This window comes from Ailuropoda melanoleuca, chromosome 11 (genome assembly GCF_002007445.2).
Source record: "Ailuropoda melanoleuca isolate Jingjing chromosome 11, ASM200744v2, whole genome shotgun sequence".
In the NCBI taxonomy this organism is placed as follows: Eukaryota; Metazoa; Chordata; class Mammalia; order Carnivora; family Ursidae; genus Ailuropoda; species Ailuropoda melanoleuca.
Window position 1 is genome coordinate 68,548,758 of NC_048228.1, and position 15,264 is coordinate 68,564,021.

General features: G+C 45.6%; 1 pseudogene; it reads left to right on the forward strand.

The window, feature by feature from the left end:
- The first annotated feature begins 9,177 nt into the window (after window positions 1-9,177).
- On the forward strand, window positions 9,178-10,299 carry LOC100464739 (annotated as a pseudogene).
- Window positions 10,300-15,264: the final 4,965 nt, after the last annotated feature.

The following is a 15,264-nucleotide window of genomic DNA, read 5'->3' on the forward strand; positions in this document are numbered from 1 at the left end:
ATGAAGGCAGAATAGTTTTCCTCCTCTTGAGCCCCTGCTTTCCTGTCCCCTCCAGCGCAGCTAGGTCACGACTTTGTAGCCGAGAGATTGGTGATTTAGCTTCCTGGGACATGGAGCTGTGGAAGCCTTCAAGTGCAGCAAAGACAGGTGAGTATATGTACGCGCGTGCTGCGCATGTGGTGAAGTTCCAGAAGTCTCATTCCTTGGGACACGGTGGGAGACTGGGGGAGCCCTGGCGTCCGGAAGCTGGGACCTCTGTTTTGTTTTTTTGTTTTTTAAATGCAGCACAATAGCAAGGATCAATCAAGCACATCTTTGTCGTCTTATCTGGTGCTTTTTCGTTGTTTCATTTTTATAGTAATTTATTATTTTAGTGTTTAATTAAACTGCTCTTACCTCTCCACGTCTCTGTGCACACCGCTTGAGATACCAGATGTGTGGGGTGTTTCACACCAAGCAATTCTCCAGTTCTTGGACGTCATACAGTTACCTGACGCGAACTGCCTGGGGGGCACAGATCCCGCAGGTCAAGGGCTCAATCCCACAAGACTTCAAACGTCAACTGCAAGTCCAGGTTGTCACCTGTGCTTCTGACTGACTGAGTCCAGGGTACCCATGACCTCCTCCCTAGGTCAGATAATTTGCTAAAATGGCTCACGGAACTGGAGAAGAACATTTTACTTCCTAGGTTACAGGTGTGATATAAAAGAAGCTGACTCAGGAACAACCAGATGGAAGAGAGGCATGAGGCAAGGTGTGGGGGGGCCCACAGAGCTTCCTTGCCTTCTCCGGGGCGCCACCCACCTAGCTCTGAATCCCATTGTTTATGGTTTGAATGGAGGTTCCATTGCATAAACAGGACTGATGAAATCATTGGCCACTGGTGATTGAACTCTATCTCTAGCCCTTTTCCCCTCCCCAGAGGTTGGAGGTAGGCCTGAAAATTCCAGGTTCGTTCTTCTGGGGACCAGCCCCCACCCTGAGGCTGTCGGGATCCCCCAGCCACCTGCCATTCATGAGCATACAAAAAGACACTATGGCTTAGGACATTCCAAGGTTTTTAGGAACTAGGTGCCAGGAAGGGAAAGAGGGCGTGGGGATCAGAGACCAAATATTATGTTTCTTACTCTGCACCAATGTTATATTTGAACTTATCTTGGATATTAGACTACAAGACCCTTGAGAGGAAGGAACAAGCCTTATACATATTGAGATAACCCCTAGCTCCTAGCATACACTCGATAAATATTTGCTAAGTAAATAGATAGCTTTTACTCAAAACAAGCTTTTGTAAACATTTGTTGAATGAGTAAATGAGTATGTGGAGATTGGTCTCTTGGAAATTTTATTTGGTTTCCACAGTAAACTCTATAGCCCTTTTTCAGTGCAAGGATGGTACCAGCCCTAGGAAAGATTTGGACACACGTGACGTATCTTTAGTCGTCATCATGATGGCGAGAGTACTACGGTCAATGCAGAGGACAGTCCCACAGAACCTTACTCCAGACATGCGGGTAGCTGGAAAAACCTCTTTCTACTTATGAATCCCCAAACTAGGTTGGTTGTACCTGGAAACACAGAGCACTTTGGGCATCACTTTGATACATGCTCGTTGTTTCAGGAACGTAATGATCATGTGAAGCAAGGGGGGGATGGTACTTTGATTGTTTGGGAACTTTACCGTGAATTGCTCACCATTTTCAAAAATCATGTCACTAATATACCCTTCCTGGTATACAAATTGCCAAAACACAACTCAGCTGAATTTGTCAGCATTTGTGATCCTGCATTCATGGCGCTTCTGTGTAAAGATAGAAGCACCTGCTGGTTTCATGACATCTTGGTGTGTCGTGCCTAAGAATTTGTCTACTGAAACACATACTGGTTTATTATAAATTTCTTTCCTTTCATTTCTCTCTTTTACATTAAAGTTAGGGTATTATATTGCTTTTTTTTAAAAGTATGTGTTCGGGCGGTTGTATTAGCCGTACGTTTCATGTCAAGATAATAGAGGAGGAGTTATATGATATTTGCATTAATACGGATTTTGGATCTGCTATAGACTGAATAGACTGTGTCCCCTATTCCTCATAAATTCATATGTTGAAGCCTAATCCCCAACATGATGGTATTAGGAGGTGGGGCCCTTGAGAGATGATTAGGTCATAAGGTGATTAGGTCAAGCCATCAGGCGTGGGATTAGTGCCTTTATCAAAGACGTTCTAGAAAGATCTCTCTTCTTCCCTTCTGCCATGTGAGGACACAGAGAGAAGACTGCTCTCTATTAGCCATGAAGCAGGCTCTCACCAGACCCTGAATCTGCCAGTGCCTTGATTTTGGACTACCCAGCCTCCAGATGGTGAGAAGTAAATGTCAGTTGTTTATAAGGCCCTCCCCCTCTGGTATCTGGTATTCTGAGACAGGTTCTGAGAGGGCTGAGAACTGTCATTCCTCGACGATACTCAGCTGCTTTTGCAATTTTTTTTTTCTGCTCACCACCTCAAAGAATCTTAGGGAGACTTGATGGCCACCCCCAGATCCTTGTCCCCTATACATTTTTCCAAGCAGTCCTTCCAGCTTTTTTAGGTGCCCCTAATTTATCCTTCCTGAGGAGTGCAGGGCTGCCTCCTCAGATGTCTACCAAGGATGACTCCTGACAAAGCCTCCCTTCTCAGAGCTTAGCCACTCCTCCTTGTTTCAGCGTTGCTTTTCTGCCAGATGAACAATGAAATCCAAACCCCATAATGAAGCTGGGATTAGCTGGCTCAGGGAGGAGGTCAACTAAGGCTGGAGAAATTGTCAGGAAACATCGGCTTATTATCTCAACTCCCTAGAGCAGCTTTCGGTCCTATCCTGTCTTACAATTGAAGGCATGTCTGCATCCCTCACGGTGGCGGGCCCACATGGTATCTTCATATGGGTTTGAAAACTGTGCCCCTTTAAGGACAGAAAGTTGCTAAAAGGCTTCTCCCATGAGCTGATGCCACTGAGCCCCTATCAGAACCAGGTTGGAGCTCAGTCCCCACTTACTCCTGCAGCCAAGATAGACTCGACTGGGGCCTTTGGTTTACTTTTGGTGAATGGTGACCATTTGGGGTTGGGCTAAGGGATACGAAGGGCTACCTGAGGTCTGGGCTCCACAGAATTAATGTTTATCAGCCCCTTTCAGTTCAAGCTCCAGAAATCCTTGGAACCTGTGTGTGCTTTCACTTGGGGGAATGAACAGAGCAGGGATCTGGGGTTAGAGCTCATTGGGTGCAATGCATGAGGAAAACAGAGACACACTCTTTCCTGCATGGTGACATTAAGGGGTGCCTAGCAGCCTCCACCCCCAAAAGTGTCTCTCGCAAGCCTCCATGCCAGTCAAGACTTTGGAGACTGGAGTCCAAAGCTCAGTTCCATCACTTAGTATCGCTGAACCAGGCACAGGCTTTCTGATCTTGCCCAAGCCTCGCTCTCCCGATCTGTAAAATGGGTTGCAACAATATTTCAGAGCATTGTGAGAATGAAGTGAGACACCCTATGTCAATCCCCTAGCACACAGCCCTACTGTTAGCCTTGTTACGTTTCTGCTGACCCGCGTGCCATTTCCACTCTCGGAATCACTTTTCCAGCTCTCTGCAGCACAGAAGTGTGGTCAGGACCGTGGGCTTGGGAGCTGAACTGTCTGGCTTCAAATCCCGGTACCCTGACCTACGAGTTGGCTAAACTTGGGCAAGTTCCCCAAACTGTGAATACCTCTGTTTCCACATTTGTAAAATTGGGATAATGGTAATACCTATTCACCAACTAGGGTTTTTATATGGATTAAATGAGCTAATAATTGTCGAGGGTTTAGAACAGGACTTTCTGCTCAATAAACATGATATACATTTATGTCTAAGTTTGTAATCTATATATCAACCAATATACAAATAAGCTTCAAGTAAGTGTCGTTATTGCTACTCTTCCTGTGTTGTATTAAATTGCGGCTGCGTCTCCTTATTAGGCTGTGATTTCCTAAGTGGCAGGACCATTTCTTACTCCCCACACTGAATCCCCCACATAGTAGCACAGCAACCGGCTTGTCCTGGCTCAGTGAATGGTGTTGATTGACTGACTGACTTACTGAATGAATGAATGAACGGACTCCTAGGGCAGAGCAGCGCCCTCGGGATGCCACCTATCCAGGTGGGCTCCTGTCCATATGCCGAACCTTGAAGCAGAGGAATTAGCGGGAGCAGTGAGGCTTCCCTGCCCGTTCTGGGCATTCCTGGGGCTACCAACAGGCTGAGACTACCAACAACTGATGCTGTTAAATGAACAAAGAGGTCTGTGGTCTTTGGGGCGGCCCGTCTGGCACCTTGCAAGAAAGTGAAACCGAGTGTGAAACACACCTGTTCTCTCTGGCTTCCTAACTGGCAGGGATTTAATTGCCAAAGGGTGGGAGAGGTGGGAGGTCCAGGCTTTGAAAAAGCCTGGGGATTAATTGTGTGTTAATAGATGGATGTACAGAGGTTAGGGGGCAGCCCGGGCAGGCAAGGGAGCAGGGAGCTGTTGCATATTTTGGCCTCTTGGCCTCTTTATTTCTCACTACTGTATGCCTTGTCGGAAGCCAGATGGCCCAGATTGAAATGAAAATGAATTCACTTTGGGAAGAGAAACCTTAGAGCGCGCTTCTAGTGAGTAATGACCCTGGGAGGCTGTCCTCTGTGCTCACATTTCCAAAAATGAATTGTCAACCTCCAGCCAAGGCATTCAAGGATGTTCAGGGTGTGAGGGTTTCAGCCCTTATCCCCTCTACCCCAACCTAGTTTCTCTCTGTCCTCCAAATCTTTGTGTGCATTTTGGCCTCTACACTATTATCTCTGTACGAGAAATGCACTCTTCCTCTGCCACTGCTTTGGTGAAAAACTTACTCATTCTTTAGGGTCCCACTTAAATGCCTCTCTTTCAAGACATTTCTAAGATCCCGTTAACTTGAGTCATTTTAAGACTCTCCTAGTCCCATGTATTTTTCCACCTCCCTTCACATCAAAGATATTAAAATGCACATTAAGTACAATATTTTTCTGTAAAATGTTAAAATATAACTTTTCATATCATATTACTTATAATTTTAGAAACTTCTTTAACTTATAATTAATTGGCTATGATTTTTTGACAAACATTGTTTATCCTTAGGAATTCTCCTAAGGTAAGAAAAGTTAATCTAAAGATTGTTTTCAATCTATAATAATATATATGAATATTAAATTTTACTGTTATTGAAGATAATAAATACTGATTAATTTTGGTTTTACAGTTTTTCTTTATATACTAGGGAGCCAGTACTTTTTCTTTTTACAGGTTCCTCACCTCCATAGGCCCTTGGAAAGTTGGGTGGCCTTGCCTCCAGCCTATAAATTCTAAAGAGAACAGAGCCCTGCCACCATCAGATGTATTCTCTTTCTCCTGTGACCACAAGCCTCTCTGAACCTCTTTGAGAGTACTACTTTCTATCAAATTCTGCCCTTGATTCAACATCTAACTACTGATGAATACAGGACACAGTCATAATCAACCAAAAAGATGCCATAATTGTGAACTTGTAGGCACTGAATAACATGCTATGGAAACATAGAAAGCAAACATGTTAAATTATAAGAAGGAATTTACAAATTCATCATAATAGTTGACAATTTTTATGTACTCATAGATTAAGGGTACACGATTTGGAAAAGATACAGAAGGCTTGAATAACACAATTACAGGCTTGATATAAATATTTTAAAAACCCACACTTAACAAATGAAGACTATACTTTATTTAGAAGCACACAGAACAGGGACCCTGGAAGGTGTCATGCTCTGGGGTTGTCCTCTGAATGGGAAGCACGAATGGCTGAGAACTCCACTCTGCTTAGCATTGTGAGAATGGCTGAGGGGTGCTGTCACAAGTGTCATCTGGAAAGGTTTTCCAGAGTGGATTTGAAGAAATTTAGTTTTCAAGGAGGTGAGGAGGAGAATTCCAATGAGTGGAACTAGGTTCTAGAGAGAGAAATAAATAAATAAATCTCCCAGAGAGAAAAGAGCAAGTACTTCCATGTGGCTAGAGAATCGGGGATGTTGAAGAAAGACACTGGAAACATAAGCTGAGGCCACAGCAGAGAAGACCTCATGAGACAGGTCCACGAGTATGTATTTTACCCTATCATGTGCAATTTCCAAACTGCGGATGCTTGGACATGGCCACCATGATTTTTGCCATATCCATTCACCAACTGCACTTTTAAAAGCTTAATGCTCTTCTTTAAGTCAACCACCTCTAAAACTCTAGTATCTTTATTTAAAAAAAAAACAACAACCAGTGTCCTTGTCACTAACAGAAATTAATGAAAAAAATGGTACAATGAAAGCAAAACAAGCTTACTACATTCTCGTTACGTCTTACGTATGCGGTGAGCATCCCACATCTGCCCTCCCCCGTAAAACCATAAACTCTTAATGCATTACCACTCACAGGGTATTATTCACTTGGAAAGCCAGAGATTAATGCAAAGTAAAAAATCTCTAATGATAGATAGAATCACAGGGTCTCCAGAGTAGCTCATTTATTTAGATCCTGTAGGTAACCCTTCTTTTTGCCAAATGGTTCTGTCCGTGTTAGGCAAACTGCAGCTGTTTCAGTCCACAGAATAAGATAACAATAAGTGCCCTCGTACTCCACAGAGTTAAGGTGAGGGTTTAACGAGTCTGTGTAGCAGAAGTTCCTTGGATCATAGTCTGATGTTTATCGAGTGCTTATTGTAGACAAGGCACTCTGTTAAATGTTTTGTGGGCATTATTTTATTTAATCCTCAAAGCAGCCCTACGACATAGGTACTATTATAGTTTCCATTTTACAGATGACGAAGCAAAAACTCAGAGAGGCTCTGTAACATGGCCAGGACGGCATAGCCGACAAGTCAGTGCCAAACTTTAACTCAAATCTTCCTGGCTCTAAAGTTTTCAATATTAGTTCTAATGATGCCTTTCGTTTGAGTAGTTTATTTCCCTTTTCTCAGAGGCTTTTCCTTTTCACCAGATTCCATTTAAATGTAGGCAACTAATGTTAGTAATATTACCGGGGAGAAAATAGGGGGAAACCATAAACTCAAATCTGATGACCACTAGTTGGCGGGATCATTATTTTCAGAGTTTACTAAATTTACTAAGTTGTTAAAATCACCTTGCAAAGGCTCTTCCATTAATTCAGGCAAAAAAAGTTTTCATGTTAAGCAGCTGCACCTCCTTGCCCCCTAATCTGCCTCCTTTCCTTGAGGATGTTCTGCTTTTATCTAATGAACCTTAAGAAATATTTGGTTGATCACATCCATTCCCCTGTGCTGGATGCTAGAAAGCTCAAGGTGAAACCGTAGCCTCGGTCTACAAATGGTTTATACACTGACCTTACTCCCAATTTTCTCTTATTTTCTGACATTGCTGACCCCTTGGTTTGATTGCTTCATCTATTCATTTATTTGAGATAAGTCCTCCCTCTTTTTTTTTTTACATTTAAAATTAAGGTTTCAAGGATATGAAGGTATTTTTGCAAGACTGTACTATTAAGACTCCAACAGAAATCTAGACAGTCGCATGTGTGCAAATGTTCCCTTATTGTAGCTTCACTCTCTTTTCCGTTTTCACAAAAGTGTCTGGGTCCGAGTTTATGAGTCCATAGAAATGCCGGTGATTGTTGTTGGAGCTAAATGCCTTCCTCCATTGGAAACCCCCCAGGTTTCCTTTTCCTTTCTTTCCATTCAATCTGAGAGCTTGGGATATTTGAAAAGTACTCTGCTTAACTTCCTCTATTTCAAATATTTTGTTGTGTATTTTTATAAGCTAACTTCAAGTCTTTTGAGGAGGTAAAACATAAATACGGCAACTAATTACTTGGCTAACAAAATGACACACCCTGGTGTCCAGTCGCCCGCCCGTGAATCGTTTCCTGGATTGGCTAATCCACGAGCAGACGCGCACCATACCTAACACCTTCATTTTCTTTTTCCGAACCGTCAGTGTGAATAATTTGTTACTATATGTGAAATATAAGAAGCCCAGTAACTTGTAGGCTGTTGATCCCCTTTAGGTCTCTTGAGGGGTTTTCTGAGATCTCAGTTGGACACTTGTTTCCTGTCTCTAACAGAGGCTTGCCTTGGAAGGCCCAGGCCAGGGCCCTCTGGGCAGAGGACCAAAGAGGTTTGGGAGCCCCCGACCCACCCACCAAGCTGGAAGCAGAGAGCCCTAGATGGTCAAGACCCCATCCCTGAGGGCAAAGGGCAGGGCCGCCCAGCCGGCCCCAGGCCAGGCTCTGAGGTCTGAGCTGGGAGCTCAGCCTGTCTCTGCGTGATGACGCACACGGTTCCACTCGACCTACGGAGTCAACTGTGCTGTACGTCTCCGTGGGTGGGAGAGCTCCTCAGCACACAGAACTATGATTATTATTATTTATTTTTGAAACAGCAAGTGGGTTTGGGTCCGATTACCAGTGGTGCCCCGCAGAAGGACTGGGCCAGGCCATCAGCCTGCTTTCTGATCTAGCATCCTTCCCACGCCAGGAGAACCATTCGAAATCAGGCTTTTCCCGAGACCATTGTTTATGATTCACGGACACGTCCTTTACCTGCGTGAAGGTCATATGATCTGGGCTCGCATCATGGCTCTGATATATGAGTTTTTTCTCTGTGGTTTTTTTCCGCTTCCATTTTAAATGTCCTTCTTTGCCATGCCTGACTGATTTGGATTAAAGACAAGTATTTGGGTTTATCATACATGGTTTCTAATGCTGGGGGGAGAAAAGCATTGCCACACTTTTCAAATCCTTTAGTGAAGTGGTTCTCAAACTTTTTGGTCTCAGGACCCCTTCACACTCTTAAAAATAACTGTGGACACCAAAGAGCCTTTGTTGGTTTGTGTGAATATGTCTACGAGTATTTGCTGTTTTAGAAATCTAAAACGAAAAATTTAAAAATACTTTTTGAATCTATTTAAGAGTAACAATAATAAACATGCTGTGTGTTAACATAAATACAATTTTTACGAAAAGAACAGTTTTTGCCCAGTGGCCCCGTGCAGCCCGGGCACGCCCACCATGGGCCCCAGGCACAGGGGCCCACGGTGGGCAAGGTGCTGGGTCCTTCATGATGAAAGATTTTGAGATGTTGCTCTCTCCTCTGTGTAGTTGGTAGTTTGGGTGGTAAAGAGATGGCTGACAGTGTCAAAACCTTTCTCCAGGACCTTGCCAGGGGAATCAAAGACTCCGTCTGGGGGATTTGTACCATCTCAAAGCTAGATGCTCGGATTCCGTGCAAGAGAGAGGAGCAGTGTGAAAGAAGGGCGAGTGGTGTCCTGGCGCAGAGGAGAGCCCAGAGGGTAGAAAGGAAGCGAGAGAGTGAGCCAGTATCTTTAGTAGAATTTTCCAGTGCTGCGCTTGGAATGGTGGAGTATCCTGGCTAAGTCTCCTCTTGTCTTATCGAGTGTTTCTTCCTGTACTACAGTCAGTGACAGCCCCAGTTATTGGTGATCCATTACAACATGGCGATGTTGGGTGGTGGCTGGAAGTCCTCCTTACGTCCCTTTCCAGTGCTCTTTGGGTGCTCCCTCTGTTTGTGCTTCGCAACGCTGCAAATGCCATTTGGATTCAAGGCATGGCCGACCTAGCATTTGAGGTATCAGGGACACACTCCCTAGTGTCAGCAAAATAACTGCTGACATGCTCTTCAACCTTTTGCCGCAGGCTCTTTTCCTCATCCAGGGGGTCTCTGTGAGTCTCTTTCCCACCCTCCTTGTTGGTCAGCTGGTTAGTCTTCTGCATATGTCCCTTCTCTACTCGCTGGACTGCTTTGAGTATCATTGGTTCAATAAAGGAATTGAAGGGGCGCCTGGGTGGCACAGTCGTTAAGCGTCTGCCTTCGGCTCAGGGCGTGATCCCGGCGTGGGATCGAGCCCTGCAACAGGCTCCTCCACTGTGAGCCTGCTTCTTCCTCTCCCACTCCCCCTGCTTGTGTTTCCTCTCTCGCTGGCTGTCTCTCTCTCTCTGTCAAATAAATAAATAAAATATTAAAAAAAATAATAAAGGAATTGAAATGCGCCAGCGGTTGTCAATAGAAAAGAATTGGCCTTACTACGTCGGATTTGGCTTGCCCTTGGCTTTCTTCGCAGCAATGCAGTCCTCATACATTATTGGTGGCTGCCTCATCTCCATCCTCTTTCCTCTATTCATTTTCAGCGCCATGAAGCAAAGATCCCTGCAAAGCCTACCTTTTCCAGCTGTGCCCCTTCTCCCAGGTGGTTTTCTTAAGCAACAGACTTTTCCACAAGATGGTCTACCTGCAATCTGCCCTGAGTAGCTCAACTTCTGCTGAGAAATTCCCTTCACCGCACTGGTCTCCCACCAGACTGAAGGCTGTCGCAGGCCATGGAGCCACCTGCCATCCAGAGCGGATGGGTGGGATTGGAGGCTTTAGGAGCTCTTTCCCTTGTCCCCTCCTCTGCCAGGGAAGGCAGGGCCTGCTCTGCCGAGGGCCCTTTGCATATTCCCTTCTTTCTGAGGAACTGGGATTTTTGCCTCTGGTGCGCTGAAGGCAGAATCATCCTGACACCAGTGTGTGGATTTTTAACACCGGTGAGTTTGAATGGGACCACAGGCTTTTCTGTAGCTCTTTTCTGGCACTTGCCAGCCCCCGTGCCTGGACTGACTGGAATACTATTTTTGTCCCTGCGCCATTGACCCTCCCAGCTCCCCGTGCTGCCTTCCACCTCTCTCGGATGAATGGATTTTGTGATTCTAGCTGTTGTATTTCGTGGACCTGTTTGTCGTTGGTGTTTTTCTGTGAAGTACATATATTGGATGTGGGAGGTAAAGAAGTATCTCATTTGCTCCTGGTCACTCCCTTTACCGCCATCACTGTCTATCGTTTTTGTAACTCAGGTTAGATTTTGGTCTCTCTTGCTCCACTGCAAAAAACAAAAAAAACAACAAACAAACAAACAAAACCCAAAACACACACAAAACAACCCAAACAAGCCTGAAGAGATGGGACAGGAGGAAAGACCTCACAGCCAGGTCTGCTGGGTTTTGAGGAGTGATTTTCTTTCTCCCCTTGAAGGGGAAAAAGCTTTTTTCACTGGTCCAGTTCAAGTCCCCCAGCTAAAGGGAGAGAGCAGTTCCAGACAGGTGCCACTGCAGCACCAAATGCTCAGAAAGCCTGAGCTTGAAACTCTGAAGGTCTGAAGGGTACTGCTGGCCACTGCCGGGTCTGTCTGGTACCTCAAAGGGATATTGGGTGCTGCAAAAAGGACCTGAAGGGGCAAACTTAGTAAACCCAGTAAGCCTGTGATTGGTTGGTGTTTTCCTGTCATTTTAAAGAGGCTAAATGGGGGGAGCGGCAGATGTCAAAACACCTGTCCAGTTTTAAAATGTCATGATTAAATGTGAGGTGGTTTCCGACAAAAAAAAAAAAAGAAAGAAAAAAGAACTATTTTCGAAAACTAAAAAAATGGAAGGAGAAGAGTTATATCACTCTACTGTTTTTGCAAATCTCTAATATCTGGCTTGATAGAAGACAACTGAGTTCTTATATTCACTTTTTTGTTCAGTCTGTTGTGACATCACATGTCATGTGTCATGTAGCCCCTAGGAAAAAAAAATCACTGTATGCTCATAAGAAATTGAGAGTGTAAAGGGCAAATACTACTTTAATATTATTATGAAAATAGCTCAGACTCTATAAGTCCCCAATAAAGGTCTTGGCACTGCCCCACTCAGGGTCCCGTGGCCACACTTTGAGAACCACTGCTCTACTGTGTACCACCATCCTTTCTCTAACACACACATGAGTCACAGGAAACAAGCTCTGCGGAACGTTTTATTTTACTGATCTGTCCGTTCCTGGATAGCCCAGAGGATCCAATTTATTCAAGCCCTAACATTCTATTCAGTTCTTTGCACCTCAAACTCATTTCTACCAAAGTCTACCTTCCCGACTTTGCAGTATCGGCCTTATGCCCTCAAGTACTCAAGGCTTGCAATGCACAAATAACTTGCTTTCTTAGTTCTACTTTCAAACTCCTCATTCCTTTCCCTTAGTCTATTCCACTCTGGTTAAGGATGAGGGTTAAGATTCAGGAATATGGGGGCGCCTGGGTGGCACAGCGGTTAAGTGTCTGCCTTCGGCTCAGGGCGTGATCCCGGCGTTATGGGATCGAGCGCCACATCAGGGCTCTTCTGCTATGAGCCTGCTTCTTCCTCTCCCACTCCCCCTTTGTGTTCCCTCTCTCGCTGGCTGTCTCTATCTCTGTTGAATAAATAAATAAAATCTTTTAAAAAAAAAAGATTCAGGAATATGATTGGCCTTGTTTGATGACCCCTTCAGATGACGCCCTAGGGACCACACAGCATGTGTTCGGGTGACATGGAATCATGATTCAGTAAGGAGTACATGGAAGTTGTTTGGAATTTAAGTCACAAGGCAGGTGCGTATGTGTGTGAAGTGTGTGCTTTGTATGAGAGCAGGATAAGAAGTGAGAAGAATTTAGAATCTCCTGGCAAAAGATTTATTAAACTTCCCTCACCTCTCTCTCCTATTGCCCCCTCCTTTTTTCTAGACTCAACAACAAGGATGCTTGTATTCTCCACATTCATTTAAATACTGATTTTTCTTCCTGGAAGGACAAGGAGCTGCTGCATGCCCTTTTGACAGCCAGTTGCCCCCCTTGACCTGTTGAGACCCGAATTGAGAGTATTTTCCTCTGTGGCTTCAAAGAACATTCACCCACTAGTATCCTGTTGATGGCAGCTATATACTTCAAGGAAAGGAGTTCCTGGAATTCAGAAATGCAAAAGTACAACAAAGCAGGGGGCCACAGTCTTTAGCACCCCCGCCCCAGGGGTGTTCAAGAGTGCCTAGGGCACTTTGCTGTTGTCAGTCAATCTTTCCCTGCCATCTGTGCCTTTTGTTTATAATGCAGTTGATTAAGATCTGCGTTATTTATCCTAGCTGTTTCAAGTTCAATAATAAGGGGAAATTAGCCCTAGGACTTCCACGATAGTCATTTGGGCTATCACTTTAATGGCCAGAACCCAAGCGAGTCCTTCATGGTCCATCCGCCCTGCTGCCTGCTCTGCGTTGCTACTTGAAGCTTATGGACAGCATCGTTAGCTGCTGCAGGGGCCTCCGGGAACTAAGCATGGACTCAAAGTTCATATGCAAATATTGCACAACCCAGAGGACTAAATTAAGCCAGTTACCCCCTAGCAAAACTTGGCATGAGCCAATGAGAGAAATTAAAACAATGCTTTCCTATTGGTATGGTGCATATGCATGGATGCCCAGGGAACACGGAACCCTCTCCCAAACCCCTTCCGTGGTGAGAATAGCTATTGCTGACCTTTACTGGCCCTCTCTCAGCCAGATGTGTAGGAAGTGGGAAGTGGGTACTGTTGCTCTCACCAGCCCATGAGGAAACAGGCTTGGGAGGTCAGGCAGCTTGCCCAAGGGCAACTTCACTATAGATGAAGTCGTAGATTAAGAACTTGCTTCCACGGGGTCTCACTCTGCTGCTTGGCAAGTTTACCATTTTACTGCTCAGACAAGTGGCTGGGCAAATGCAAGTCATTCAAGGTAGCAGGGCCCCTGAAGTTTAAGTTACCATTTAGGGAATGTACGGTTGTCTGCCTTCCCTCCTTCCCCACTCTTCCCCATCTTAACTGTTCCACTTCCTCTGGAAGATAAACTGCGGGGGGGCAAGGACTTGGATTATTATCATTATTATTATTATTATTATTACTAGCGTTATTTTGCTGTAGAATCCTCAGCGCCTAGACACATAGAAGTTCCCAATAAATGCCTACAATGAATGAATGAATGAGTGAGTGCGTGAAGGAATGAAGGGAATTGCAACATGGTATACTATACCATACTATTTATAGGGATTTGTCTGGGGGCCCTGAGAGCAGCCACGGCTTCTCGTTTTCCTTAGTCCTCCCAGCAGAAGGCAGGATTTGCATTACCCAGGGAAGTTCCTGGTATGGAGCCAATTTTTTCCCATACAAATAAATACCTTTTCTTTGCTTCACAAACATTTACTGAGCTCCTTCTGGGCTCTGCGTTAGGCGCTAAGGATATAGAGGGGAGCAAGGCTTAGGCCCTGACCTCACAGGACCTGCGGGGTGCTCGGGATGGCACCGCAGCAAGCCAGGAATGACCGTTCCGTATGAGGAGTGCGGTGACGGGCGAGTTGCGGTGCTCTGGGAAGGCACGGAGCAGGGCACCCGGCCAGGGACAGGACTGCTGGAGACAGGATAATCCGGGGAAGTTTCCCGGAACAAGTGACCTGAGGATGAGCAGCCCTGAGCGAGTGAATTATCCAGTTATGAGTTAAACGTAAAAACTATATTCTTAAAACCACGACTTCTCATCTTTGAGAAAGAATACATCTGTTCTATCTTTTGAATGCTACCACTAAGCCACTTCCTGGTGATTAAATGGCGTGTCCATCTAATGTCAGAATGGAGTCAGGAATGAGGACGTCCGAGAGTTACGTGTTTCTACTGTCCTGCGACTGAGCAGGTGTGTGGTGTCTTTTTGTTCACCACAGTGAGGGCTTGTCACACCCTCACAATGGCCCCATTGTCAGCACGGCTCTTGGATGTGAGTGCGATAAACGCATCCGGGACGGCTGGACCCCAGCCCTGGGATGGGGCAGAGCACCCTGGGAGGGGACATCCCGGTGACTGACAGAGGAGAAGGAGGAAGAACGGGTCCAGGGAGGTGACCCCCCAGGGAGAGTAAGTCTGTCTGGTCCAGCAGTGGGTGAGGAATAAAGAGCTGGAGGCCTGCGGGGCCGGCTCCCAGGGGTTGGAGTGGATGAGGGACCAGGCTAAGCAGGAAGGGGAAGGGGTAGGAAGGACTTGAAGGCACCGGGTTTGAGCATGAAGGGCTCATCTCTCAGAAGGGCTAGGAGAGTGGGCTGCGCCACCCAATGGCGCCTGGCCTGCAGGTTTCATGGGGCCCAACCTCCAGCCTATTCTCTGCTCTCCCTGCTGCGGTCCCAGAGGGTACGCACACCTGGGGAGGAGGGGGCAGGTTTGCTTTAATTTGCACAAAGATGCATTACAGGCCAGCTGAGTCCTGCAGAAGGACTGTGTCAGTGACGTGCAGAACAAAAAGGGACTCATTTCTAGAAAGGAAGGGGGAAGAAGGAAGAAGGCAAGAACCCAGACCCGGGGACCCAGTCACAAAATCATTTTTGATGGTTTGGCTCC